At 42.6% G+C, this 26,893-nt stretch overlaps 1 long non-coding RNA gene across 1 annotated transcript in view; it reads right to left on the reverse strand.

The window, feature by feature from the left end:
* The window catches only part of LOC102159623, a 44,541-nt gene continuing 17,966 nt past the window's right edge, over nucleotides 319-26,893 (reverse strand). Inside the window, exons 2-3 of the long non-coding RNA XR_304618.3 lie at nucleotides 3,068-3,165; nucleotides 319-467 (exon numbers count right to left, since the gene is read on the reverse strand). This is a non-coding gene — a long non-coding RNA (uncharacterized LOC102159623). The remainder of the gene's footprint in view (nucleotides 468-3,067; nucleotides 3,166-26,893) is intronic.

The following is a 26,893-nucleotide window of genomic DNA, read 5'->3' on the forward strand; positions in this document are numbered from 1 at the left end:
CCTATGTGTGTTCAGTTTTGTTGCAATATGATATATGTGCTCCTAAAAATCGCCACAGTGTGCAATAAAAGCCATTGGGCTTATGGTAAAAATGCAGGTAAGGGTGTAACACTCAAAATTTTCATTAGTGACAATTTTTTTAAAGGAGAGAAATTTAGCAAAAATGGTAGCTCTGTTCTATACAGGTTAAATGATTCAGAAATACAAAACATAAATACTACAATAAAAATGTCATTTTGCCCTGAAAAAGACCTAAAGTCTGCTTGTGGAAGTGGGCATTGGAAGGCTTGTTAGTTATTGTGAAGCAGTGGAAGGAGGCTTACCTGAAATTGGATGGTAAGTTGTACCAGATGTGGGTGGCTGGCTCATTGTCCTCTTTGGGCATTGGTGCTGAACACCTGAGTTATGTGATCTTTTGCCGTCTTAAATCCTGGATCATGTTTTTCTGCCTTTGAGATGGAGGCCCTCTGAAACATGCATTTATAGTAGAGATTGTTGTTTCATCATGATCAAAAATATTATCCAATATATAGCATTCTTCTCCAGTAACTTCTGTGTTACTGCTAGAAATTCTTTTGCTTCTTTCTCATCTGCAGTTGCAGCCTCACTTGACAGCTAAAAACTCTGGAAATTGTAGTGATGTTTGAAACCACCAAACCAGCCACCTATAGCAGTAAAAGCTGCCATTGCAGGATTTTGCAATTTCTGTTTAAGGTCTTTGTATACAGATTGTGCTTTCTCTTTGGTTGTGGAAAAGATTATTCCTGATTTTTTTTTTTCTGTTCTGTGTATTCTTATACAGCTTAGTTCGGTTGCATGCTGTTTTCTTCCTTCACTTAATATTTCTTCTGTATAAAATCACCCACAGCCAAAATTTGTGTTAGGTTCACATTGTTCCTTTTTTTTTTTTTTTTTTTTTTTTTTTTTTGGTCTTTTTGCTATTTCTTGGGCCGCTCCCGCGGCATAGGGAGGTTCTCAGGCTAGGGGTCGAATTGGAGCTGTAGCCACTGGCCTATGCCAGAGCCACAGCAACGCCAGATCCGAGCCGCGTCTGCAACCTACACCACACTCACGGCAACGCCGGATTGTTAACCCACTGAGCAAGGGCAGGGACCGAACCCGCAACCTCATGGTTCCTAGTCGGATTCGTTAACCACTGCGCCACGACGGGAACTCCACATTGTTCCTTAATATACCAATTGTATTTGAACGAATTTGCATTTTCAAAACAAGCGTTATAGCAGAATTGGCTGTATATAGGTTTTTTCCCCTCATTAACTCCTCATCTCTGTCCACTAAAAGGACTAAAAGCAATGACTAACGTTGTAAAGTAGCAATGAGCATCTTCAGCACCATATCCCACTAAAAAGAATTCAGGGCTGCTTGGAGGAATGGCTGATTTCAGGTCCGGGGAAGGAGGTATGTAAGGTGAGCCTGGAGTATCTTGTCGTAGCAGAGAGTGGGAAAGATATCAAGGACCACTAGGGTCAGGTCGGCAGGACTCAGGAACAAATTGAGGAAGTTCCCACTGCCAAAGATGGAACATTTTGTTATTTAATAAGAATAATAGTTGTACAGATACATTTAGATCAATTATATTTAAATCCATGGATTCCTAATGCTATTTGGAAAAAAAAAAAAACTGGTCTCTATCGGAGAATGAAAGGCATCTATTCGTTATCTTGAGGACTGATAAATAAGACAATCAAGGATTCATCCTGCCTTTTCTTTAGAAACTATACCACTGGGTAACCAAATCGTAGATGCAAGGAAACATCTCTTTATGGAAGTATTCCAACTAATAAATGAAAAAAGAAATGATGGAATTAGAACATCGCCATTTGCAACCCCCAGTGATTTAATAGATCCAGGCATTGAACATCAACAGCTGCTCGCATCACAAAAAGGGAGACGAGCAGACATTATGTGCCTCCTGATGAAAAACACACCACCATCTATAGTCATGCCAAAGGGATCAAACTTAAGTCTAATCAAGCCTTTGGATCCAGCTACCAATTTGCAGGAAATACAGAGCTCAGAGGAACACATCGAACTGTTTCTTGAATATGCAATCAGCAAAATCCAGACCATGGGGAACATTACAGGGTAAAAGGCTCAGGTTCTTAAAAAGAAAATTTATAAAAATAAGAGAGAGCATAGGTAGAATTTGTATTTTTTAAATGATTTAAAAGATCTCAAATTTTTAAAAATTGACAAGGCTAAAGAACAGTGTTTTAGAGGTGCACTTTTTAGTTATAAAGCTATAGAGAAACATGGGGAAGGAGCTGAGGTAAGAAACAGGGTAATCAGTAATCAAGTTAAACCAGAGAAAAGAATAGAAACTGTGTTGCCTGTGCAACTGTGTGTGAAGACCAAGAGTCTTGTCCACTACATGTCTTTATGGCCCTGCTTTTCTTAATCTGCGTTGTCTCAGGGTTGTGCCTGGGTTTTTGCCTCCAACCAGATTTGTATCCCCTGCGGTAGCGGCCCTGGTCATGGGGCCTCACACCCCACAGGGCTTGAATGGTTTTCTCCAGGTGAACTCTTTGCCATCCTCCTGTGGGCTGAGGCAGTTTCCTGGGAGGAGCAGAGCTGCTACTTTATGTCAGATCTCCTCTCTAAGATTGTAAATCCGGTGGTTGCTTTTTCCCTCCATCCACCCAAGAAAAGAAAAAACAAAAACAAATGCTGGGCCTGTCGGAGTCATTTTCCTCGCCATCCCTGCAAGAGCCCAGGAGTCCTATTTGGCTGCTTCATGACAAGCCAATTAGATCAAGATTGTTAATCAGAGTAATGGAGGGAGAAGGGACCTGAGGAAAGGGAAGGAGGGAAGGATTGTGGCAGAGGCAGTAATATAAGACAGAGAGCACTGCCCCTCCCTTCCTCCTCTGATGTTTTATTCAGGCTATTTGCAAATGAGCCAGTGGAAACAGCATTAACAATAAATGAGATGCATTAGACTGCGGAGGGGGTGGGGAGGGAGACTGGAGTGATGTTCCTTGCCGGCCAGGCTCACGGGCTCCTTTTTTTTATCAAACAAGGCTGAGCCCTTCTCAAGTGGACTTACCTGCTTGCCCACCTGTACTCAAGCCTTCTGAAGAGGTCCAGATTCCATTTCACAAACAATACAAAGTTCAGAGATTTTTCTAGCATACAAGAGCCAACCTAAAAGGCAAAGCCAATATATCAAAACCGCAGGGCTGGAAACTTTCACTCTCAGCCTCAGCATTGAAGTTGTCACAACCCAAAGGGTCCGTTAGGCAGTCATTCTACTTTAATAAAGTAGCTAATACTCAATTTGTGCTTTCCACTAAACCAAGCATGCATTGTCAAAAGTTTCTCATGATAACCCTGTAAAGTAGTGGCAGTGACCAATTTTATAAGCAGAGAAACTGAACAATGGTACTCAGGGCCTGAAAATTGTCACTTTTAAGAATTCAGGAGTCTCCATAATTCTTTTCCTTTGGACAATTTTCATAAGCACAAATCCCCATCTACTAATTTACCTAGACTTGGGTAATTCTTTCCTTCCATTCAACAAATAGGTGCTCCATGGACCAGGCACTGAGCTAGATGGAGAATAGGAAGTTCAGGGGCCAAGAAATCCTACTGTTTTATTTTATAGGCTATCAAGCTGCCCATCTTCCTCCTGATATGGATTCTGATTCGACTATAATTAATACATCCTGTTAAAAAAATAGTCATAGCTATAATACATTAAGCACTCACTAAGTTCCAAGCACTGTGGTAACCAGTTTATGAATGCTATTTTATTTAAAGCTTTGGGTCCACATTTAAGCCCAGAGCTCATGCTTTCACAATATGCTATAACACACTTCTCTTATAAAGGGGAAAGCTTTACTTTTCCACATTGACTCCCCACCCTTTACAGCTTCAGTGAGGCCCAACTCCCAACAGATACACACTTTCTACCTGGGTGAACTTGCAGCATAAGTCTGCCGGTATATTTCTTTGACTGTCTTTCTTCTTCACACCTATCTGCATTCTGGGTAAGGGTCTCTTCAGCAAAGGGGGATAGAGGAAGGCCAGGTGTCCATCTGAAGCTATGACAAAAGCTGCCTCTAGCCTATAAAGGATTCCTGCTGGCTGGGCCAAAGAGACTTTGAAACACTTAGGTTAGAGTGACACTCCCTGGCACCCATCTCTTCTAAGGTCACCCAAAATATCCCTTGATATCCCAGGAAGATGTAAAGAAGGGAGAGGCTTCTATTAAAGAGGACCAGGGCTCAAGCAGGATATGACTAACTTCTCAGCATGTGGTCCTCACTGCAGCAGGATAGGGCCCAAGCTCCATCCCAACCTACTCAATCAAAGTCTGTGCTTCAAAAAGATTCCCAGATAACTAGAACACACATTAAAGTTTGAGTACATGGGGAGGAAGTACAGCATAGCCCAGAGATTCTCCAAATGTGATCCCCAGAGACCAGTAGCATCAGCATCACGTGGGAACTTGCTGGTAATGAGAATTCTCATTCTTGAGCCTTGCCCTAGACCAACTGAATCACAAACACTGGGGATGGGGCCCAGCCAACTGGGTTTAATAAGTCTTCCAAGTGATCCTGATACATGCTAAGCTTGGAGACCACTGGTACAGACAATTACCCCTCCAAGTCCTGGGTCCCTTACTTCTGATACATCACTTAGGCTGCAATCTTGGATGACAATTGGGAAATCAGAAGGAAGGTCTTCTGTGCTCAGTTTTCTCCTTTCCATTTTATTACCCTGGGGATGGTTCTGAAAACTCAAGCTTCCGAACCAAATCTCTCTTGCTTGTAATTTAGTCCTTCATTTGCATTGCCAATAATAGCGGGAAGAAAGAAGTTCCAGGAGACCAACTGGCTTTTAAGTGCTTTATTGAATCTTCTAAGAAGCATGCCTAGGAATGGAAGGCCCAGGTTTCCCAGCATAAGAATAAACAAGACATGAACCACACGGAAGAGGGGCTCTGGTGGTCACAGGCTGAGGGTTGGGTTGAGCATGGGTAAAACAACCCTGGCATAAGACAGAAACAGATTGGGAGAGAGCATTTACACAGACAGAAGAGGCAAAAGAATATGAATATTCTCCAAATTCAAGAATCACTGGCTGTCAGAAAACAATCTAATCCATCTCCCAACTCTAGTCAGTAATATGCTTACATCTCTCCAGACCCAGGATCTCCATTTCTTTAGTCTGGGGAAGTGCCAATACTAGACATGGATTTTTTTTTTTCTTTTCTTCCTTTTTGTCTTTTAAGGGCCGTACCCACGGCACATGGAGGTTCCCAGGCTAGGGGTTGAATTGGAGCTGTAGCTTCTGGCCTATGCCACAGTCACAGCAACACAGAATCCGAGACGTGTCTTCGACCTACATCACAGCTCACGGCAACACCAGTTCTTTAACTCACTGAGTGAGGCCAGGGATTGAACCTGCATCCTCATGGATGCTAGTTAGATTCGTTTCCACTGAGCCATGATGGGAACTCTATGGATATTAAAAGAAAAAGCATGATAGGGTCCACTCATGTCTTCAGCAAGTCTTTTTGGAGACTGTTTTATATGCCAGGCACAATGCCAGGGACACAAGACAGACACTACTTCCAACCTCATGATGTGTACATTCCAATGGAAGAGACAGGCCCCAATCTCAATTAAGTGTATAATTACAGGCTGTGAACATGTCAGGGGAGATTGTAACAGGAAACCTGGCCTGGTCTCAGGCCAAGGAAGGATCCCCTGGGGAAAGGGGTTTTTTGAGTTTGGGTCCTAAAGAGTTAACTAGGCAAAGGCAAGTGTTAGTGGTAAGAACAATTACCACCGGCAAAGAGAAAGGACCTGAGTCATGAGGTGGAGCATGGCAAGTTTAAGGGTCAGAAAGAAGAACCCAGGAAGGGCCCCTGACCATGGCAGATGGAGGCATGGCATCAGTGGACACAGGAGTGGATGGCAGAGATCAGGCCATGCAGGTTTATAAAGCTTTGGGTCTTTATCCTAAAAGCAGTGAGGAGCCTTTGAAGGGTTTTCAGCAGATGGGTACTGGGCAGGTTCCCATGTTGTAAAGCTCACTCTGCTGTGCTATACACAGGGGAGTGCAGATGGCAGGAGGATAGCAATGAAGCTAGTAGAGTGGTCCAGGGGATTCTGACCAAGTGCTGGCAGTGGAAGTAGGGAGAAGAACGAAGAACAGAGAGAGAGATTTAGATGAAATCCATAGGTCTTGGTTATAGATTGGATATACAAGCCAAGAGGAGAATAGGCACCAAGGGTATCTCTTAGGTCACTGAGCAAGGGCTGCAAATGAGGATGAGGGCTGGACTGGGAAAGAGAAAGAGTAGAATAGCTACAAGTGTAGAAGAGGTGTACCCAGAAAGGTCACGTGATGAAATCAGAGCAGTCTACAGTGAGTGAATAACTCACTTAGTGTTTAATTAAAGTAGGTGTCCAGACAGCTCTCAGTCATTCACAGTGATCTAATGTGTTGATTTGGGTCCCGTTCCTCCTGTTGCAATTTCTGGGATTTGCATTCTTGCCTTTTCCAGCAGGTGCAAGAAGAGAAGGGGCGGGGGGAGGGCAGGTCACTCAGTCATGTATGTCTGGTGGAGAGATGAAAACTAAATGGCCTCACCTACTTGAAGTGCCCAGCTTCTTGTGACTACTTAGCTTACAGAACAGCAATCCTCTCCCTGAAGGGGAGGGCTGCATATAAATGCAATTTACATCTCAGCAACTCTCTACAACCATCCCTTAGTGAATTAGTCAAAACTTCAAGGCATCCAAATTGGTTCCTGCTATCTGTTTCATCTTCCAGGTTGTTTGCCTTTAAAGTTTAGAATGGAACTGAAGAGTATTAATAGCAATGGGATGTTTTTGAGAGCCTGGGGGAAGGGGTCTGTGATAAATAAACACTAGAGAACTGCAGAAAATGAACCCAGCCAGTAAGCTTTTTTTAGGCAGATTTACAATGACTGGTTACTCTATCTCTTGGAAAGTCATGTGGGCAGCAGCCACCGCTGGGCTTGGAGATTATTTGTGTGGAAAAGGGAGTCCAAAGCTATAATAAAATTTTAATTGTATACTTGATCTGTTTCAGGATGAAGAATCCAAATAGATTTAGGTTTCTGTATTAGTCAGGGTCAAGGCAGGGATCAAACAGTTTACTCAGAAGAGATAATTGAGGATAAATTAATGAAAGGACTATTTCCAAGGGTGTAAGCAGAGAAAACTAACATGGGATAGTGAAGTACTAGGCTATCCAGAAATCTCTAACTTCCCACAGCATGAGAGGGGAAGAAGAGAGTGGTTAGTTATTCCTGCAGCTGTAGAACAACCCGGAATCTGCAGAGGAATGAGGTCACTGCCAACTTCAATCCCACATGGAGGAAACCTAGGGGAGAAATACTCAGCCCTCTCTTCATGCAGATGCTTCTCGTTGGTCCATCCAAACCAGAAACCAATAACCAAGGGAGCGCATGGCCTCGGTTCACACAGGCACCTTCCCTGGCACAAAGCAAGGTGGAAAAAAGTGGAGGGTGAATGAGCAGAGAGAAGCCAAGAGAACCCAGGGCACCAGTGAGAGACTGATTCAGATTTGCAAATGTATGTGGATCAATCTATTTATGTGGATCTGTGGATTTCACTGCCAGTGCTCTTCTGGTTTTAAAATGATACTGTTAATCCTACATGGTTAGTATTAAACAGAGCAACAACGGAAAGCAGGCCCGCCAGCCCAGGATGTGCTTGGGGTGAGGTGCGGAGGGAAAGGTACTCAACTGTACTGTCTGTGTTTTCCTCAGTTTCCCCTCAGAAGTCAGCTGTGCCTCTGGCCACTGACTTGCTTTTTCTTTTTTCTTTTCCCCAAAAGGAGACAGGGCTTGAATTATTGATGAAATCAAAAGGATAAGTCTGGGGATTACATGTTTCCATCCTGCCTGTTGTTTGTCCAGTAAATATCATTTCCTCTGTAAAACTTGAGGCTTCATCTCAAGTGTGTGGACCAGACTTAAGCAGACATTGAAGCTTCCCTTGGAGAAAACCCTCTGTTATCCTGGCTGACTTTGATCTGCTCTCTCCTCCTATGCAATCATAACATGGACTCCATCAGGACCTTTGCCCCTTGGCCGTTTTATTTCTCACTGGGAGCACACTCTGCAACTAACTTTGCTCCTGGTCTTTCCTTTGACTGGACGAGTCTCCCCTCTCTGGAATTTGCTAGTTTCGGAGCATTTTAAATATTCCCTTTGGTGAAGCGGGGAACCCTGGGGGCCCCAACAGACAAAGGCAGACCCACTCCCGCACTGCTCTCTGCTGGAAGCTATTGGGACTGCTCAAGTCCTCAGTAAGGACTGTGTGCCCGTGCTGGGCAGTCAGGGCCTCACCCTTACAAGGCAGTAGATACAAGGCAATAAAGATAAGGCATTACTCACTTAGAAAAGCTCTCTCATTAACAACCTATATGTGAAAAAACATTGGGATATGACATAGAAAGATTTTTTTCCCATGATTTGATATAGAGACTTCTTTCTAAACAGGCACAAAAACCAAAACTCATAAAAAAATGCCTCAAAAATAAGAACTTTTCGCCTCAAAAATAAGAATTTCTATATGACAGAAGACACCATACACAAAGTTAAAGGACAAAAGGAGAAAACACTCGCAACAAAGGATCAGTATCTAGAATACATAAAGAACTTCTACAGATCAAAAAGAAAATGAAAAATGATTCCACAGAAAAACATTCTAAAGATATAAAACGCTATTTCACAGAAATATAAAGTATAAACGTATTTTTTTATAAAATAAAAAAGCATAAGATATAAAATAAAAAGGAAACATAAAATGGCCCCAAAAAATGCATGACAAAAACCTCAGTTTTACCAGTAATCAGGAAAATGGAAACTCAAACATGGGGGAGTATTTTTCCCCTAGTAAATTAGAAAAAAAAATTAAAAAGATATAGAAGAAAAGATATTTCCATTCACTATAGATAAGACTGTAAACTGGTATGATCACACTTTGTAGAATAATTTGGCAGTATCTATTACAGTGCAGAATGTTCATATACTATGGATTCTATTTATCCATATCCCCTCAAGAGAAACACTTCTTCATGCGTACAGAAGGCAAGTCCAAGGATGTTTGTGGCAGTTTTGTTTGCAATAGAAACAAGTCAGAAATAATTTAAATGACCATCAAAATGGGATTGGCTAGGGGTCAAATTGGAGCCGCAACTACAGACCTATGCCACAACCACAGCAACTCCAGATGTGAGCTGCATCTGCAACCTACACTGCAGCTCATGGTGATGCTGGACCCTTAACGCACTGAGCGAGACCAGGGATCAAACCTGCATCTTCACGGATACTAGTTGGGTTCATTGCTGCTGAACCACAACAGGAACTCCCAGATTTTAAAAAAATGTACCTATGTATTAACACGGAAAATTCAAGACCTTTTGTTACATGAAAAACAATCAAGCTGCACAATGACATACAGTATGATAACACGTATAAAAATACCATGTACATTAAGCAATATTATTTTTTCCTATGGATATAGACATTCTGGTTTTTTTAATGCATGGTAAATGTGTAGAAGATATCAAACTGATGGTGAGAGTTATCTTTGGGATGGAGATGAGGACTGGAGATGGTGGTCAAATAAGACTTCAACCTTATCTATAATGTTTACTTTTTTATAAAGAGAATATATTCATGTATTACTTATACAATTCAAACTAAAAAAACAATTCTTATTTAAAAGGAAGAAAACTATTCTTGGAGTTCCCGTGGTGGCTCAGTGGTTAGCAAATCCGATTAGGAACCATGAGGTTGCGGGTTCCATCCCTGGCCTTGCTCAGTGGGTTAAGGATCAGGAGGTGCCGTGAGCTGTGGTGTAGGCTGGCGTCTACAGCTCCGATTAGACCCCTAGCCTGGGAACCTCCATATGCCGTGGGAGCGGCCCAAGAAATGACAAAAAGACCAAAAAAATAAAAAATAAAAAAATTAAAAATAAATAAAAGGAAGAAAACTATTCTTAATCTTTATTTATAAATCACTTGGAGGGCCAGGGAATCATTGAGCTATAAGCAAAATGGGTGATTTGTCAGGGGACCTTCGAAGTAGAGGGCACTGTGGTTGTCATGGAGATGGCTGCCTTCAACACAAACCAGTCTGTGCATCCACCTACATATCAGATCATCTCCCATTCAATGTCATAATTTTAAATCTTGGTTCACAAACTCAGTAGTAATAATACAATCCTTAACACTTATTGTGGGTATTTGACATTAAAATGTAGCATCTTATTCAATCTTTTATTTTCTCCCTCTCTGTCTCTCTGCCCCTGGCTCTGTCTCTCTCCCTTTCTCCAGATGAAGTTGCTTAGCTGTAGAAGTATTATATAACCTATCCAAAGTCAGTTAATCAATATGTGGTAGAGTTTGTCTTAACCCTAGCAGCCATACTTGCTACCATAGAAATGTATTACTAAATTATAAGCATTTTGGTAGTTTTGTTAGCTTCAGAATATTAACGTCCTGTCAGAAGCTTTCCTAAGTTTCTGTGCCACAAAGGCCTTGCCCATTTGCTACTTTGCTCTGATTCAAAATTGGCAGCTGATTGGTTCTGGGAGGAAAATACATCATAGGATGAAGTGTTACTCAAGCCAGTACAACTAAGAAGCTCAAAGAAAAATACACACTGAAGAAATAACTAAGAGGTTAGGAATAGTCCTCAACCAGAAGACTATTTCAAGTACTTTTAAAGTTACTTTAGCAATAAAACTAATCAATAATAGCAAAGGTTAAAGTCTGACAATAATGCAATCCTTGACTCTCATAGGACACAATGTGTTCCATTTTCCAAATTCTAGAAATTTCTTATATCTACATGAAATGCCTCCCACTGATGCAGGCCTGTTTTCACTGCTGAATCATTTCTTCCAGCCAAAGAGAATACGACTGAACAACATCAGGGACTACAGAGATGTGTCTCCAGCGGAACCCCCGGAGAGGGCTCTTGGGGTCCCTTTTGGAGCAGAGGCAGGCCTCCTCTTGCTGCAGAGAAGGATTTTTGAGGGATGTTTCCAGAATAACTTATGAGTAGAAGGAGAAACAGGCTTATAAATCAGAACTGTGATTCCTTCTCTTCCAATTAAAAAATATATGAATTACTCTTTATTTGGTTTCTTGAGAACATGTGTGTCTATGAATAATACATGGATGGGCAAGGCCACACATGGATCTGAAGGCCCAGAAGTCTGAAAGCAAATGAGAGCCGGGGTGTGAAGATTACATAGTGGATTTTAAGTAGCATCATGTAGGCAAGGAAAAACCTGGAAGAGCACAAAAAGTGATCTGAAGTAACAAGCACATCCAAGCCCCTGGCCATGTACATACACAAACATCTCCTCTCAGATGATGGCAATTGAAAGTTGCTAGGTTCCCATTTGAGGAAGGGGGAGATAAAGCAAGAAACATAGTCTAAAAAAAGATTGGAACATTAGGGTTTTAATGAACAATGTTTCAGGGCAGAGAATTAAGGACAATCAAATCTTCCTTTCTGGGTTGGAACTCCAATTACTTAAACTCAGCAGGTACTGGCATAAGAGGGACAATGGTTAGGACAGCAGACAAGGGGTGGGGTGGGTGGCTGCTGAACTGCAGGGTCCATTCCAGGATTCTACTTCTGGCTCCCAACAACTGAACTGTGATCTGAGGCCAAAATGGGGTTTTTCCATTTGTTAAACATGAGATAACACCTTGGCATTGTACACATTAAGGAGATTAAATGTTAGCAAAAGCCTGATGATGTAGGATTTTTAAGTGGCAGGGTCTTAGCTTAGAGCTCTCTGGAAGATGTTGAAAAATGTGCCTCTGACTGGCCTCAAGAGCATCGGAAGGATCTCCTACTGCTTGATTTGGTCCTTTGAAGACCTGTGGTGTCCCCAGATAAAGAAGAAGCCATGAGCATCACTGAGATTACTCATCTCTCCAGTAAGGAAGTACTGCGGTCCCAAGGAGGGTAGCTTGAGATCCCAACAGCTTTAACATGCAGGCCTGAGTGCTTGCTTAAGCACACACACAAATACACATGCTTCTTTATCAGCTCTGTTGAGCAAAGGATTTTTAAGGATAAAGGATTTAGATTTTTATCTTATCCAAATCCCTTCAAGGTATTGTCTCAAGATAGGACAAGTCCCTTTAACCTTATCTTTTTTGAAAATGTAACAATTGAAATATTACCTCCCCTCCATTCCCCACCCTTCAAGTAAAATGGCCAGCACAAGGTATTTGGAGCTGTGGCCGGAAGCAGATTAATATGTGAATTGAAAACAGACAAACCCTTTAAAAGTCTGCCCACATTGCAGAATTGGAAATAGATGAGCCTCTTTCCCGTTATAGCAACAATACCACAAGGCGGGATTTGTTTGCAGGAGAATAAATTGGCAAACAAGCTAGAACTAGAAGGTGGCTCCCACCTCACTCTGCAGCCTGAACCAGGCTGAAGAGGAAGAGAAACCATAAGCAGTGGCAGGCTCCTGGAGGAGGCAGGGCAAGAGGCTGCCTGGAACACCCTCACCCCAATATCTCTCTCCTAGTAGCCAGAGTCACTCAAGGATGGAGCCCAGTAGGATGGGGTTGGGTCAACGCGTAGCTTGCCCTTGGTTCTCACCCTGATGGGACCATTTCTTAAGATGGAAGAGGCACTAGAGTGGAAAGATAAAGAGCACAGACTCTGCTGTCTGGTAGCTGACTTTGTATTCTGGCTCCACCATGTATGAACTCTGCGACCTCAGATAAGCAGAATAAGACACGACCAGCTGGTGGACCAGAATGGGTGAGTGGTTGGAATGAGGTCTGGAAAGAGCTGCAGAGCCTTCTAGACCACTCCTACTCTGGGGCACATACTACAGGTCCTTAGTCAGAAACCCTCACCCTGGCTTCCTCACCCCTGCCTGTGGATCTCTGTTCCCTGTGGCTGTGAGTCACATTCTAATACCTCTCCTGACGTTGCTCCAGTCCCACCCACACACCCACTTATCACTGCCTAAAGCATGCCACTCGGTCACTCAGACCTTTCATTGCAAGGGAACCGTAGCAGGTGTCAGAGCTGAGAGAGGAAAAATAAAATCTCAATCCCCACTGGAGGGCGAAGATCATTTTCTGCATTTCCATTTAAAGGGAGAAGTGAAAAGCATGAAATCACATGCCAACTGGGAGAAAGAGTTTAAAGCAGAATAACCTTGACAGGAGCAAGTCACCAGCAGCATTCAGGTCACAGTCCCATATCTGAATGCCTGGGGAGAAATGGGACATATAAGCAGGGACACCCAGGGAGAGGTTACCGAGCCTTCTACCCTGAGCCCCACCTCCCACCTGCTGGCCTACTTGACCTTTCCATGTGGACATGCCTTAGATTCTCAGGCTTATCTTGCTCCATACTCAGCAAGTCATCTTCTTCCAAATCTGCTCCTCTTCTAGTCCCTTCTCATATAGTGACTCCTACACAAGCCAGAGATCTGGGAGCCTCCAGGACTACTCATTCTTCCTAATATCCCCACCCTACTGCACCAGCTACAGCTACCCAGCATCTTATCCAGTTTGTTTTGTCCCTGCCTGCTCCATCCCCACTGCTAATGGCCTTCATATAGTTCCCTCATTTCTTGCATGGACCATTGTAGTAGCTTCTTGACCAACCTCTGATGCAACTTTCTCATACAGTTTCTATTTTGCTCCCAGTATGATTCTCCCCCTCCAAATGCAAATATGATGGTGGAAATTCCTTTCTTTGAGTCCTTGAGTATTTTCCCTCTGCTATCAGAATAGCTTCCAAACTCAGGCTGGTGAATGGCATTCTAAGCCTTGACCCTTCCTAGCGACCCAACTTTATCTTCTCATCTACCAACCAACACCTCCACCCCACCTGTCCACCCCATTTTCAACTCTTTCCCTCAAGATATCAGGCTCTTTCATACACCATGACTTTGAAAAGTCTGTCTCTTTGCCCGGTCTCCCTGGTGAACTCCTACTCATGCCTCAAGACCCACCTCCCGTCTCCCTCTCAGCCCTTCCATCTGTGGCCTCACTCATCTCCTTCATCATGATAGTGCTGCACTTGCTTGGCCACCCTTCTGCCTCGTCCACCAGGTCCTTGAGAGTAGGACTCTGCCTTGTTCACCTTTGGATGCTCAGGCCCAGAACAGAACCTGACACAAAAGTCTGAACAAATGTTCATGGAATGTGCGAGCTGGGAATGATCCCCTCCAAGGCCAGGAGAGGTTGTGAAAAGAGGCTGTAGACAACTTCGGGGATGTGGTGGCGTGAGAGAGGAAAGTGATAGGGTCTTTTGACAGATCCTAGGCCTCCCTGTTAAGGGAGCAAATGGAGCATGGACACTAAAATCCTTTAGAAGAGCAGATGCAATATAAAAATATAAATACAGGCGTTCCCGTTGTGGCTCAGCAGTAGTGAACACAACTAGCATTCATGAGGATGTGGGTTCAATCCCTGGCCTAGTCAGTGGATTAAGGGTCCGGCATTGCCATGAGCTGCGGTGTAGGTCACAGACGAGGCTACAGCTCCAATTCAACCCCTAGCCTGGAAACTTCCATATGCTGCACGTGCAGCTCTAAAAATATGTATATGTAAATATAAAAAAAGTTATGGGAGAGAAATTATTGCCTACTCCTGAGTTTAGAGACCTGCATTCTCTCTTCCCCGAAGGAGTTTCCCAAATTGGACTCAGATTCTCTAGGCTTCAGGGTCTACAAGAGCCAGGATATAAGGACTCAGAGATACAAGAAAAGTAATATTTTGTGATTATGTATGGTGACGGATGTTAACTAGACTTACTGTGGTGATCATTTTGCAATATATACAAACACCAAATCATTAGGTTATACACCTAAAACTAACATAATATTATGTCAATTATACCTTAATTAAAAAAAAAAAGAAATATCACTGCCTCACTGGGAAGCTATATATGCACAGCAAGCTGAAAGCTGACTTCCCTCACCTTTTTAAAAATGGAGGTAAAATTCATGTAACATAAAATTCACCATTTTAAACATTTTTGAAGTGTAGGAGGCCGCTGGTGGCCTCACAGGTAAGTACTCAGCATTGCCGCTGCTGTTGCTTGGGTTACTGCTGTGGTTCAGATTTAATCCCTGGCCCAGGAACTTCCACATGCCTCAGATATGGTCAAATAAATAAATAAATAAAGTGGACAACTTAGTGGCTTTTAGGACACTCACAGTGTTTTGTAACCATCATCACTAATTCCAGAACGTGTTCATCACCCCAAAGGAAATGGTGGACCCATTAAGCAGGCATTCCCCGTCCCAACCCTCCCACAGCCATGAATCAATCTATGGATTTGCCTGTTCTGTCTATTTCATATAAAGAGCATCACATAGTACGTGGTCTTTTGCATCTGGCTCCATCCACTTAGCATATTTTTTTCAAGGTTTATCCACATTCTAGGATGCATCAGTTTTCATTCCTTTTTGAGGCTGAATGATTTCCCATTGTATGGACATCTCACATGTGATTATACATCCATCAGTTCATGGACATTTAGGTTGTTTCCACTTTTTTCCTATTATGACTATTTGGCTGCTGTGAACATTTGTGTACAAGTGCTTGTGTGAACATATGTTTTCATTTCTCTTGAGTATACAGTTAGGAGTGAAATTGATTCGTCAAATGTTTAACATTTTTTGAGGAACTGCCAATGTGCCTTCCTCACAATATGTACCATTTTACATTCCCACAAGCAGTGGATAAGGGTTTCAATTCACTCATATTTTAAAGATTTTAGATGTCAAATTTCCAATACTAGGGCTTTTCCTATACACACTGCAAAAATACAACCAAGTGGATAGTGACAGAGTCAGAAATTAAAGTCTGAAATGGGGAAACAGTCTCAGGCTGAACCTGAGCTGATCCCTGATGCCTCCACTCATGTATCTCCCAAGATGGGCTGCTTGCAGCCATCACTCAAGGCAGGGCTTCTGTGTAGCTCAGAATCACAAGGGTGTCATATGCCCTGTCTCTTAGATCTACCAGGTAAGGCATCTCCACTGTCCCCCACTTACAAATCAGATGAGGAAAGGAAGTGAGTCTAGATCTCATTGGCAAGTAGGAAGGAGAGGAAATAGGCCAAATCCAGGGAACCATGTTATTGATCAGAAATTAGGGGTTTTTTGGAGTTCCCATCCTTGCGCAGTGGAAACGAATCTGACTAGGAACCATGAGGTTGCCAGTTCAATCTCCGGCCTCGCTCAGCGGGTCAAGGATCTGGCATTGCTGTGAGCTGTGGTGTAGGTCAGACATGGCTCGGATCTGGCGTTGCTGTGGCTGTGGCGTAGGCCGGTGGCTACAGCTCCGATTAGACCCCTAGCCTAGGAACCTCCATGTGCCACAGGTGCAGCCCTAAAAAGTCAAAGAGACAGAAAAAAAAAAAAGAAAAGAAAGAAATTAGGGGTTTGGAGAGTTCCCGTTGTGGCACAGTGGTAATGAACCCGACTGGTATCCATAAGGATGAGGGTTCAATCCCTGGCCTTGCTCAGTGGGTTAAGGATACAGTGTTGCCGTGAGCTGTGGCATAGGTCACAGATGCAGCTCCCACTGGACCCCTAGCCGGGGAACTTCCGTATGCCACAGGGCCTAAAAAGCAAGCAAGAAAGGAAGGAAGGAAGGAAGGAAGGAAGGAAGGAAGGAAGGAAGGAAGGAAGGAAGAAAGGAAGAAGGAAAGAAATTGGGGGAGCCAGAACACTGGGGAATCCTCTGATGTGGGGCAGGTGGACCAGCAGCAGCGCTCAGGATGGCTGGCAGTCAGGCTGGGACAGAGCAGCTTTGGCTCAACAGAGGGTTAGGGGAACACAGAAGTCCCGGGAGGTGAGAGGTCTGAAAGCACCAGTCACAACACAGGGGCAGGGGCAGGACGGGACCAAGGAACAGCAAGTGAGAACGAGGCAGGGTCCTAGCTGGCCTCAGAGGCAGGCCCATCTCTTAGTTAACCACTGCCCCTCCCCAGACTACATCTTAGCAACAAAAGCAACACTCAGCTCTAGGACCCTGAATACAGTCTGCCCCCCTCATCTTACCCCCATCATGTGCATCACCTGCACACGTTTACAGCACCCTGAAGATTCCTGTCTCTAGAAAACTCTGACTTACCCTTCACATCTCAGCTCAAGTACATCGCTTCTAGGAATCCTTCCCCCCACATGCTCTCTGAGGGCCGGGGGACTCCTCCCCCGACACCCTCTGCTCTCCGCCCTGTGCCACGATGGCCTTTCTCTTACCATCCTGAGGTTATCTCCCTGCAGTGCCGAGCAATGCCAGGGCAGGGACAGAGCCTTTCCTCATTTGTATGCCCAGCCCTGGTGCACGGTTGCCCAGGGCCCTAGGAGATGAAAGGCTATTTTGCAGTGTCTGCTCCTGGGGACCTGGACCAGGAATGAGCAGAATTAATGACAGAACTAGGCTAGGGTTTCAGGGGGAGACCAGCCACACACTGAGGTGAGGATGTTCCCAGCCAGGGTTTTGGTAGACCATGGCCCACAGGGCCAAATCCAGTCCACCACCTGTCATTCGTATGGCCCAGGAGTTAGGGGTGGATTTCACAGTTTTAAATGCCAGAACAAAATCAAAAGAATAATATTTCATGGTGTGAAAATTATTTCAAATTTAAATTTGAGTCCACAAATAAGGTTTTTTTTTTTTTTTTTTTTTGTCTTTTGTCTTTTTTAGGGCCACACCCACGGCATATGGAGATTCCCAGGCTAGGGGTCCAATCTGAGCCATAGCTGCCGCTGGTCTACACCAGAGCTATAGCAATGCCAGATCCAAGCCGCGTCTGCAACCTACACCACAGCTCATGGCAACACCTGATCCTTAACCCACTGAACAAGGCCAGGGATTGAACCTGCAACCTCATGGTTCCCAGTCGGATTCATTTCCGCTGTGCCACAACGGGAACTCCAACAAATAAGGTTTTGAATGTTTTCAAAAGTTTATGGAAATTTGTTTTCCTTTTGTTATGGAATTACCTACCTAATATTCTTGACTTTGCTTCTTGGCCCACAAAGCTTAAAATATTTACTATGTGGCTCTTTACAGAAACAGTCTGTTGCCTGCTGCTCTAAACCATTAGCCACAGGATGCTTCAGTCCTAACATCTCCCCTGCCTCCATGACAACCCCCCAAGACCAAGCCTGCCAGCTCCCCTTCCCAAGTGGCAGCACTCTTGCCCAGTGCCTAACTCGATACTCTATCTCCAGCATGTTTCCCCATCCATACACACCTCTTATTCTGTTATCAAAAGGCTTTGGGGAAATACAAAGCAGTCCCAATTCACAAAAACATTAACAATCCTCACTGTGATCAAAGGTGGGATAGCCTGAAATTCTCTCGTTTACCAATCACCTACTACAGGCCAGGCATTATGCTAAACGTTTTAAAGATATCATCTTGAAATGAGATCCTGCTATATAGCACAGGGAACTATATCCATTAACTTGTGATGGAACATGATGGAGGATAATGTGAAGAAAAAGAATGTATGTTTACATGTATGACTGAGTCACTTTGCTGTCCGGTAGAAATTGACAGAACACTGTAAACCAATTATAATGGAAAAAATAAAAATCATTTAAAAAGTGTAAAAAATAAAAAAAGAAAAAAAGAAAAAAAAATATATATCATCTTGAACTCCTGAAAGTTCTCATTATATCCCTCATGTACATGCAGAACAGAGATGTCGTCCCCTTTCTCCCTTTTACTCTTGTCTATCTTCATACTGAGTGGAGAGGGAATCTTTAACATAACATCAAAGTTATACTAACTCATATAACACTTGTCATTAGTAAAGTCTTTTTCTTTCTTTCTTTCTTTCTTTCTTTCTTTCTTTCTTTCTTTCTTTCTTTCTTTCTTCCTTCCTTCCTTCCTTCCTTCCTTCCTTCCTTCCTTCCTTCCTTTCTTTCTTTCTTTTGGGCCATGTCCATGGCATGTGGAAATTCCCATGCCAGGGATCGAACTTGCACCATAGTTGTAGCCTGTGCCACAGCTGTGTCAATGCTAGATCCTTTACCCGCTATGTCACAAGAGAACAGTAAGGCATTGTTTAAAATCAGGATTTCTCATCCACATCACTAGCGAAATTCCAGGCTGGATAATTCTTTGTTGTGGGGCTGTTCTGTGCATTGTAGGATGTTCAGCAGCATCCCTGGCCTCTACCCACTAGCTAAACACCAGTAGCCCTCCTCCGGATGTGACGACCAAAAAACAAAACAAAACAAAACAAAACAAAACAACAAAAAAACCAAAAAACCATCTCCAGACACTGCAGACACTCAGACACTGCAGACACTGCTAAATGTTCTTGAGGGGAGGGGTAAAATTATCCCCAGTTGAGATCCACTATTTTAAATGTTTTACAAATAAACTCATAAGAACTCTACGAGATAGGTCCTGTTATTATCTTCATTTTAGAGATAAGTAATCTGTGGCACAGAGAGACTAGGTAACCTCTCTAGAATCACACAATTGGTGAGCGATAGAGTGGGATTTGAACCCATGCAGTCTAGGTCCTCTATCCATGTTCTTACCACTGTCAATTTTAGCAAGTCTCAGAACCCACTAAGCTGAATGCACACAGACAACTGGAGGGGAACCCCCTCTTTGTCCTTTAGGATAGAATCAGAATTGAGGGTCTCCTTGGCTTGACCACTAGGAGAACCAGCCAGATGAAAAAAAGAGACTGGGAGAGGGAAAAGGACTAGAAAACAGGGAATGATGACAAGGCCAGGGGAACACAGAACTCCCAGGCATCCAGAGGCTGACTCTGTGTGGCTAGACAGGAAAAGAGACAAACCCCATGTACTATGGGTGCTCATGGCCAGCTGGTAGTAACACTGTCTACCTCCTGTCTTCCTCCTCCCTTCTTCCTCTGTTCTTCCCTTCCTTCCTCTTTCCTTCCCTCTCCCTCTCTCCCTTACTTCCCCTAGTCCTTCCTTCCTCTTCCTTTCTTTCTTGCTGGTAATGGGCTGCGTATCTGTCTTTCCAGACATTGTGAGGTGTGACATGAGACATGAGAGTAAACAAATAAATAGGCTCTGAGCTTAATGAGGTATACTGTACACAGACCCCTTACCTGAAGGACTCACTAGTAGAACTGAGATTTTTGTATCAGTTATGATTGATTTTGGCTGCAGATAAGCGAGACCAGACTTAGAGAGGCTTCACTAAGAAGGGGATGATTGGAGTTCACGTCATGGCTCAGCAGGTTACAAACCCAACTAGTATCCATGAGGATGTGGGTTTGATTCCTAGTCTTGCTCAGTGGGTTAAGGATCTGGCATCGCCATGAGCTGTGGTGTAGGTTGCAGATGCAGCTCGGATCCCTCATTGCCTACTCTCATTGTGGTGTAGGCTGGTAGCTGTAGCTCCCTCCGATTGACCCCTAGCCTGGGAACCTCCATGCGTGTGGCCATAAAAAGACAAAAAATAAGTAAATAAAATAAAATAAAATAAAAAGGGAATGGTTTTCCTAGAAGGGTCAGATGTGAGCACTCTAGGACTGGTGGGTGGTTTCACAATGTTGTCGGCATCCCAGGCCCCCTCTCTCTTTCTGCTCCCCCATGTTTGGCACTAGGCTTTCATTCTTTTGCTCACAAGGAGGCTCCTGAAATTCCAGGCATCACAAATGTGATCAGGCAGCAAATGCAGGAGGAAAAAAGATGGGAAGGTGAGTGCCAGCTGAATCTGTCCCTTTGGTTTCCATCTCAGTGGTCAGAACTGTGTCAAATGTCCACCCTATCTGCAAAGGGAGTTTGGAGCAGTGTTTATTTTTTACTGGGCTATTACCAACCTGTGAAAAATATTGGGATTCAATTACTAAGAAGAAAGAGAGAATGGATATTGAGGCATCTAGATTCCAAAGGCAGCCTTCATTTCAGCAGGAAATAATGTTTCCCGAGAATGTGCCCTGGAATGGAAATCCAGGCTCTGGAGATGGATGCCTAGCCGTGAATCCTCTTCTTTCCCCTTACTATCTGTGTGAGCTTAGGCCAATTGCTTTATCTTTTCATGCCTCATTTTCCTCATCTATAAAATTAGGGGAAAAATAACATCCAGTTCACATGTTGTCATGGGGATGAAATCAATTAGCATATGTAAAATACCTAGAATAGTGTCTGGTGTATAACAAACCCTCAATAAATATTAGCTCTCTTTAGCTGCTATTATTTACTGAATATCTACTCTACGCCACTGCTCTATGTTATCTTCTCCAATCCTCACAACAAATGTGTGGGGGAAGTAAATGAGTTCAGGAGAGGTCCCACACACACATTGCCTGTCATTTTACCATTTCATCAAAGTCTTCTAATCCTTAGGAGTTTCTTTAATGAAAAACGCTCTAAGAAAGTTCTCTCTGCCCTGCCCTTTTCAGCAAGCAGCTTAGCAATGGACACAAGGCAGGGATTAGTAGCATCAGCACACCAGGGTGTCAGACATAGCCTCTCCCTGGCACTTTCTGATAGGTCTTTCTCTGGGTTTAGTCCCAAGTTGGGTTTTTTTTTGTTTTTTTTTTTTTCTTTTTAGGGCTGCACCCATAGCATATGGAGGTTCCCAGATGAGGGGTCCAATCAGAGCTACAGCTGCAGCCTACATCACAGCAAAGTGGGATCTGAGCCACATCTGTGACCTACACCACAACTCACAGCAACACTGGACCCTTAACCCACTGAGCAAGGCCAGGGATCAAACCTGCAACCTCATGGTTCCTAGTTGGATCTGATTCTTCTATGCCACGATGGGAACTACTAGTTCCACGTTTTGAGTAAGGATTTAATCTAATTTGTCTTCTTTCTTGCTTGATCTGCACATTTGTTTGCCTGTCCCAGATACTTAGAGAAATGTGTTAATGGCATTCTGGGGATTAAGCAGGGGCTGACACACTCAGGGCTTCCAGGGATCAATTAGGACAGGGTAGTGGAATGGATAAAAATGCTGGGGTAGAGAAGCATGGGGAAGAGGAGAGACTGCAGCTTACAGGAGATTTCAGCAGTTGGCCCCTGAGTAAGGAAGGCCAGACCAGGCCAGAAGACAACTGAGTTCAATGTCCCAGAAATAGGTGCTGACTGAAGGTGAAAACTGCAAAGGTGAAAACAGATCCAAGCCCCCACTGCAACCCCTTCATGCTCACCAAGCCCCCAGTTAAACCATCAGGTTGGGGTAGGGGGCTGACTCCCCGAAGTTACATCCAAATGAAATTATATATTCCTAGAAGAGCTTTGAAAAGTTTAAAGATTCTTATCTCAGTAGGATAAATTGCACTTGCAGGAATATCTCCTACAGAGATAATGTGTAGAAGGATATTGCATTATGGCATTTTTTGTAATAGTGACCATTTAGGGAAGAAGCAAAGCATTCATGAATAAGGGGCTAGTAGTTTATGGAACACATACATTTAAAAACAAAGTCATACATCAGAATTTACTAACATAAAAGATGTTGAAAAGATGTTGTTGACATGTAGGTAAAAAACACACTATAAAGAGAGAGGTAAGATATGTACCACTTATGTGAAAATAAAGAAATATATACATTTAATACATATATATTTATATATACATACATATGTATTTGTATAAGCACATACACAGCAGAAAGGCAAGAACATGGACAGAGAAAGATAGAGATATCTGAAAATTTTTGGTCAAAATGTTAGCACTGATTTATCTGCATAAAAATTTCCTACAGAGCTAGGTATCTCACTGTTGGAAGTAGGAAGTAAGGGGAGGAGGCTAAATTAATCCATATGGTAATGGATTAGCATTTGAGCCCTCTGTATGAACTCATGTTTGGCTTAATAAAGATACAGATGGTTACATATAAAATATTTATACACATGTCTATACTCACATACATATTTCTGTTGCCAAGAGGACAGAGAAGAAATTACATGCCCATAGCAAGGTGCATATATAGTGTCCAGATCTTTATTTCTAATACTATTCTCCAATAAAAGGAATTAGGGCTCCTTGAAGAAATGATTGATTCAAGGACTAGGGCAAGAAATAGGCACAATGAGCTTAAAGCATCTTATAGTGCCAGCAAGTAAGAAAGCACAAATAAAATAAAATAAAATAACCCATATTAATGGGAGTGTCAAAGGAGCACAGGAACCAACTAATAGATCTCCCAAATGGCAATACTGGAACAATTTAAGCAAAAAATCAAATAAGTATTATTGGATTAAAATCTAAATTTTAAAGAAATATATATGAGTCCATACTAAAACAAATAAATTATTGGATACACAAATACATGGGGAGAGGAGACAAGATAAATCTCTTGTATAGAAGAATTCCAAATAATTTATGTAGATGTTCTGCTCTCAAAGAGGGAGAGCATAACCCCCCACTCCTGAAGTGTGGCTGTGCCTAGTGACTTCCTTCCAAAGAGGACAGGATGGAAAGAGAGGGAAAAAGAGCAGCTCCACAGTGGGGAAACCTGTGACCAACTCATCTCGGTCCTGTGATCAAGGTCAACATCAACAGTCATAAATCATATTGCTAGTAGGTAACCCCGATATGAAGTGGGGAAAAAAATGACACTTTGCCTCCCTCATCTTCTTCCACAAAATCCACAACCGCAGCATCATCATGAGAAAAACATCAGATAAATTCCAGTGGTGGACATTCTACAAAATGCCTGGTCAGTATTCCTCAAAAGTGCCGTGGTCACCAAAAACAAGAGGCTGTCAAACTACTGGAACCAAGATGAGCCTAAGAGATGGGTAAATCTAAAACTGTTTGAAGCAGTAAAAAATAAACTCTTCTTTTTAAAAAAGGTTTTTTTTTTTTTAAGTTCCCACAGAACGATTTTCCCCTAAACAAAGAATCAAAGTGAATTTTGATCTCAAGACTTAACAATCTAGAAAAGGAGTAAAAGCTTTACAATTAAAACACTTTTAAGCTTTTCCTTAAAAGTTTTCCAATATTATGGATTAGATTCTTACATGGGGCATAAAGTCAAAGTTCTTGGGCTTTCTCCAAGAAACAGAAAGATTTTCTTAAATATATCAGGGGCAGACACAGCCTTGACTGAAGGGAGGGACTCAAGAAAGTTAGGCTTCCTTTTCTGGGCTCTTGATGTTTTCCTTATTACACACCTGTAGCTTAAACAGGTACATCTCAGCACAGCCTTTGTGAAAAGGCAAAGACAATTGTGTCCAGGTAGACTTGCAAGGTTTTCATCAGGCCCTGGTCCCTCCCAGTAGTTCACTTCTCAGGGCATTGTCTGCCCATGGCACAGATGTAGTGGAACTTTTCAGAGAAGCTGTGGAGTTTCCAGATGGAAGCTCACAGGCAGTGGCCAAGTATTGGTGGTCATATAGCTTTAGGTCCCTGATTCATTGGGGATAGTTAGATGTGTCACTATGATAACATCTAGTCTGTCATAGACTGGTTCATGAGACATCCCAAAGAACCCTCTGGCCCCCAATTTAAGTCAGAAAGAAAGGACCCTGATAGGCTGTACTTCTATAAATCAAGCTGAAGGGGGCAAGCCATGGAACTGTTTTATTCTTTCTTACTGATTTTGTATGTATGCAACTTGACAAAGTAGAATTATAGAAAGTTGGTGTTCCTGATGACCTGGGAAATAGACTACAAAATAATTCTTCTGAACAGTCACAGAGGTCCCTAAAATTTGTACTAGGATTTAGAAACAAAGTCAGAAAATGATATCTTTGAAAACTAAAATGGCAAAAATTAATATGCAGTGAATGGAATTAGCTCCCCAGGTATTCGTTCCTTGTAAGTCATTCATCCTCAGAGATGTTTGGAAAACATATTACATTTAAGACTGGAGAGTCTCCCAAATCTTTTTTTTTTTTCCCCAAATTTTATCAAGGGCTCCAGGAGTCTTCCGTATTTCCACAGGAAAACTACTAATCTCAAATGGACTTTAGCTTATTGAGATAAACTACAGTTTTGAAAATTGTGACATGCTAATAAAAAAAGCAATGAAAAGCTCTATGTGGAATCCAGAGACAAGAGAGAAATAGAAAAGTTCTGGTTAGGGTTTTAAAAATAGGTCTAAGTCTAACCAGTAGTCTGATCAATTTGTGGTTTCCAGTTGCTAGAAAAGTATCTTTCCCTAGGACAACTTTTCAGGTTCTACCAGAGCTGGTCCTGGGAGAGTAGGTAGCCCTTTCTCTGACTGTGAGTTTTCTAAGGAACCTGAGGATCTCTAGGGAAGACATCATCTGGAGATGATCCAGATAAGCATCTGATTACTAGAAATCCTGCATTAATACGTTTATAAATCAGTGTCTTATGAGTTTGGAAAATGTCCCTTCACACTTCAGAACTAGAGCACCCACATGTGCTGACACAAGTGGGTTCTCAAACCCCAAGGCCGAGGTCTCAGTTGCTGGACTGAGATATCCTCACCAGGGGCTACTCCATGAAGCCTGCCTGGGCAGCTAACTGACTTCATGAATGTTTCTTCACACGAATGTGGATCTTGATTTTAAAAATAGTATCTTGGGAGTTGCTGTTGTGGCTCAGTGGTAATGAACCCAACTAGTATCCATGAGGATGCAGGTTCGATCCCTGGCCTTGCTCAGTGGGTTAAGGATCTGGCATTGCCATGAGCTGTGGTGGTGTAGGTCACAAATGTGGCTTGGATCTGTCATTGCTGTGGCTGTGGCATAGGATGGCAGCTGCAGCTCTGATTCAACGCTTAGCCTGAGAACTTCCACACGCCACAGGTACAGCCCTAAAAAGCAAGAAATAAATACAATATCTCATCTCTTAAATTCTATAAGACTGTCTATTTAAAATGCTTCTTCAAGTCATCTCCTTTTGGGACTAGCTAATGCTATAGTCACTGAAGATGGATTATGTGACTTATCAATATCTTTCTTTAATTGTGCTTGATTTTTCAAATTCATCTAAGAGCAACAGGGTTGGGTTCTTCTTATATGCATTGAACCACTTGGTGACCCCAACCCAGTGGCTGGGTATGAACGAAAGAACTATGACAGGACATGTTTATACCACAAAGCCCAAACCCTTTGCTTATGCTGCACACGCAGACTTTACCATTTGTTTGTACTGAAATCATTTTCTATGACTTGGAAACACAGAAATAATCAACTGAAAAAATTTCCACTTATAATTTAAAAAGTAACACCTACAAGAGGCAAACTTGTGCTAGTCACCTGTGTGTAGTGAGCAGACCTCAGTTTCCTTAAAGAAGTTCTATCTGTGGGTTAGAAAGAAGAACCTGTATTTTATTTTATTTTTTTAAATTTTTTTTATTTTTTATTTTCCCACTGTACAGCAAGGGGATCAAGTTATCCTTACATGTATACATTACAATTATATTTTTTCCCACCTTTTGTTCTGTTGCAACATGAGTATCTAGACAAAGTTCTCAATGCTATTCAGTAGGATCTCCTTGTAAATCTATTCTAAATTGTATCTGATAAGCCCAATCTCCCGATCCCTCCCACTCCCTCCCCCTCCCATCGGGCAGCCACAAGTCTTTTCTCCAAGTCCATGATTTTCTATCATATTGTTTATATGTGAGTAAAGCAATCTTACTCTTCAGTACATGCTCTTAAATAAAATTTATTTGGATTCTTTTCTCCCTTCTAAGACAAGAGCCATCACTTCTCTTTCCACACTTCTCCCTCTCCTCTCTGCCAAATATTTTCTATCACAAAGAAATTGCCAGGCTTCTGGTCATATTCAGCATTCCCCTTGGTTTCTGCAGGGCTCCTTGGTGAACACACGCCCTGTTATGATTAAAAACATTTGCCAGCTATAAAATGTCTTCTCCAAGCCCCTCTATAAAAGAATATTAAAAT

This window comes from Sus scrofa, chromosome 7 (genome assembly GCF_000003025.6).
Source record: "Sus scrofa isolate TJ Tabasco breed Duroc chromosome 7, Sscrofa11.1, whole genome shotgun sequence".
Lineage (NCBI taxonomy): Eukaryota > Metazoa > Chordata > Mammalia > Artiodactyla > Suidae > Sus > Sus scrofa.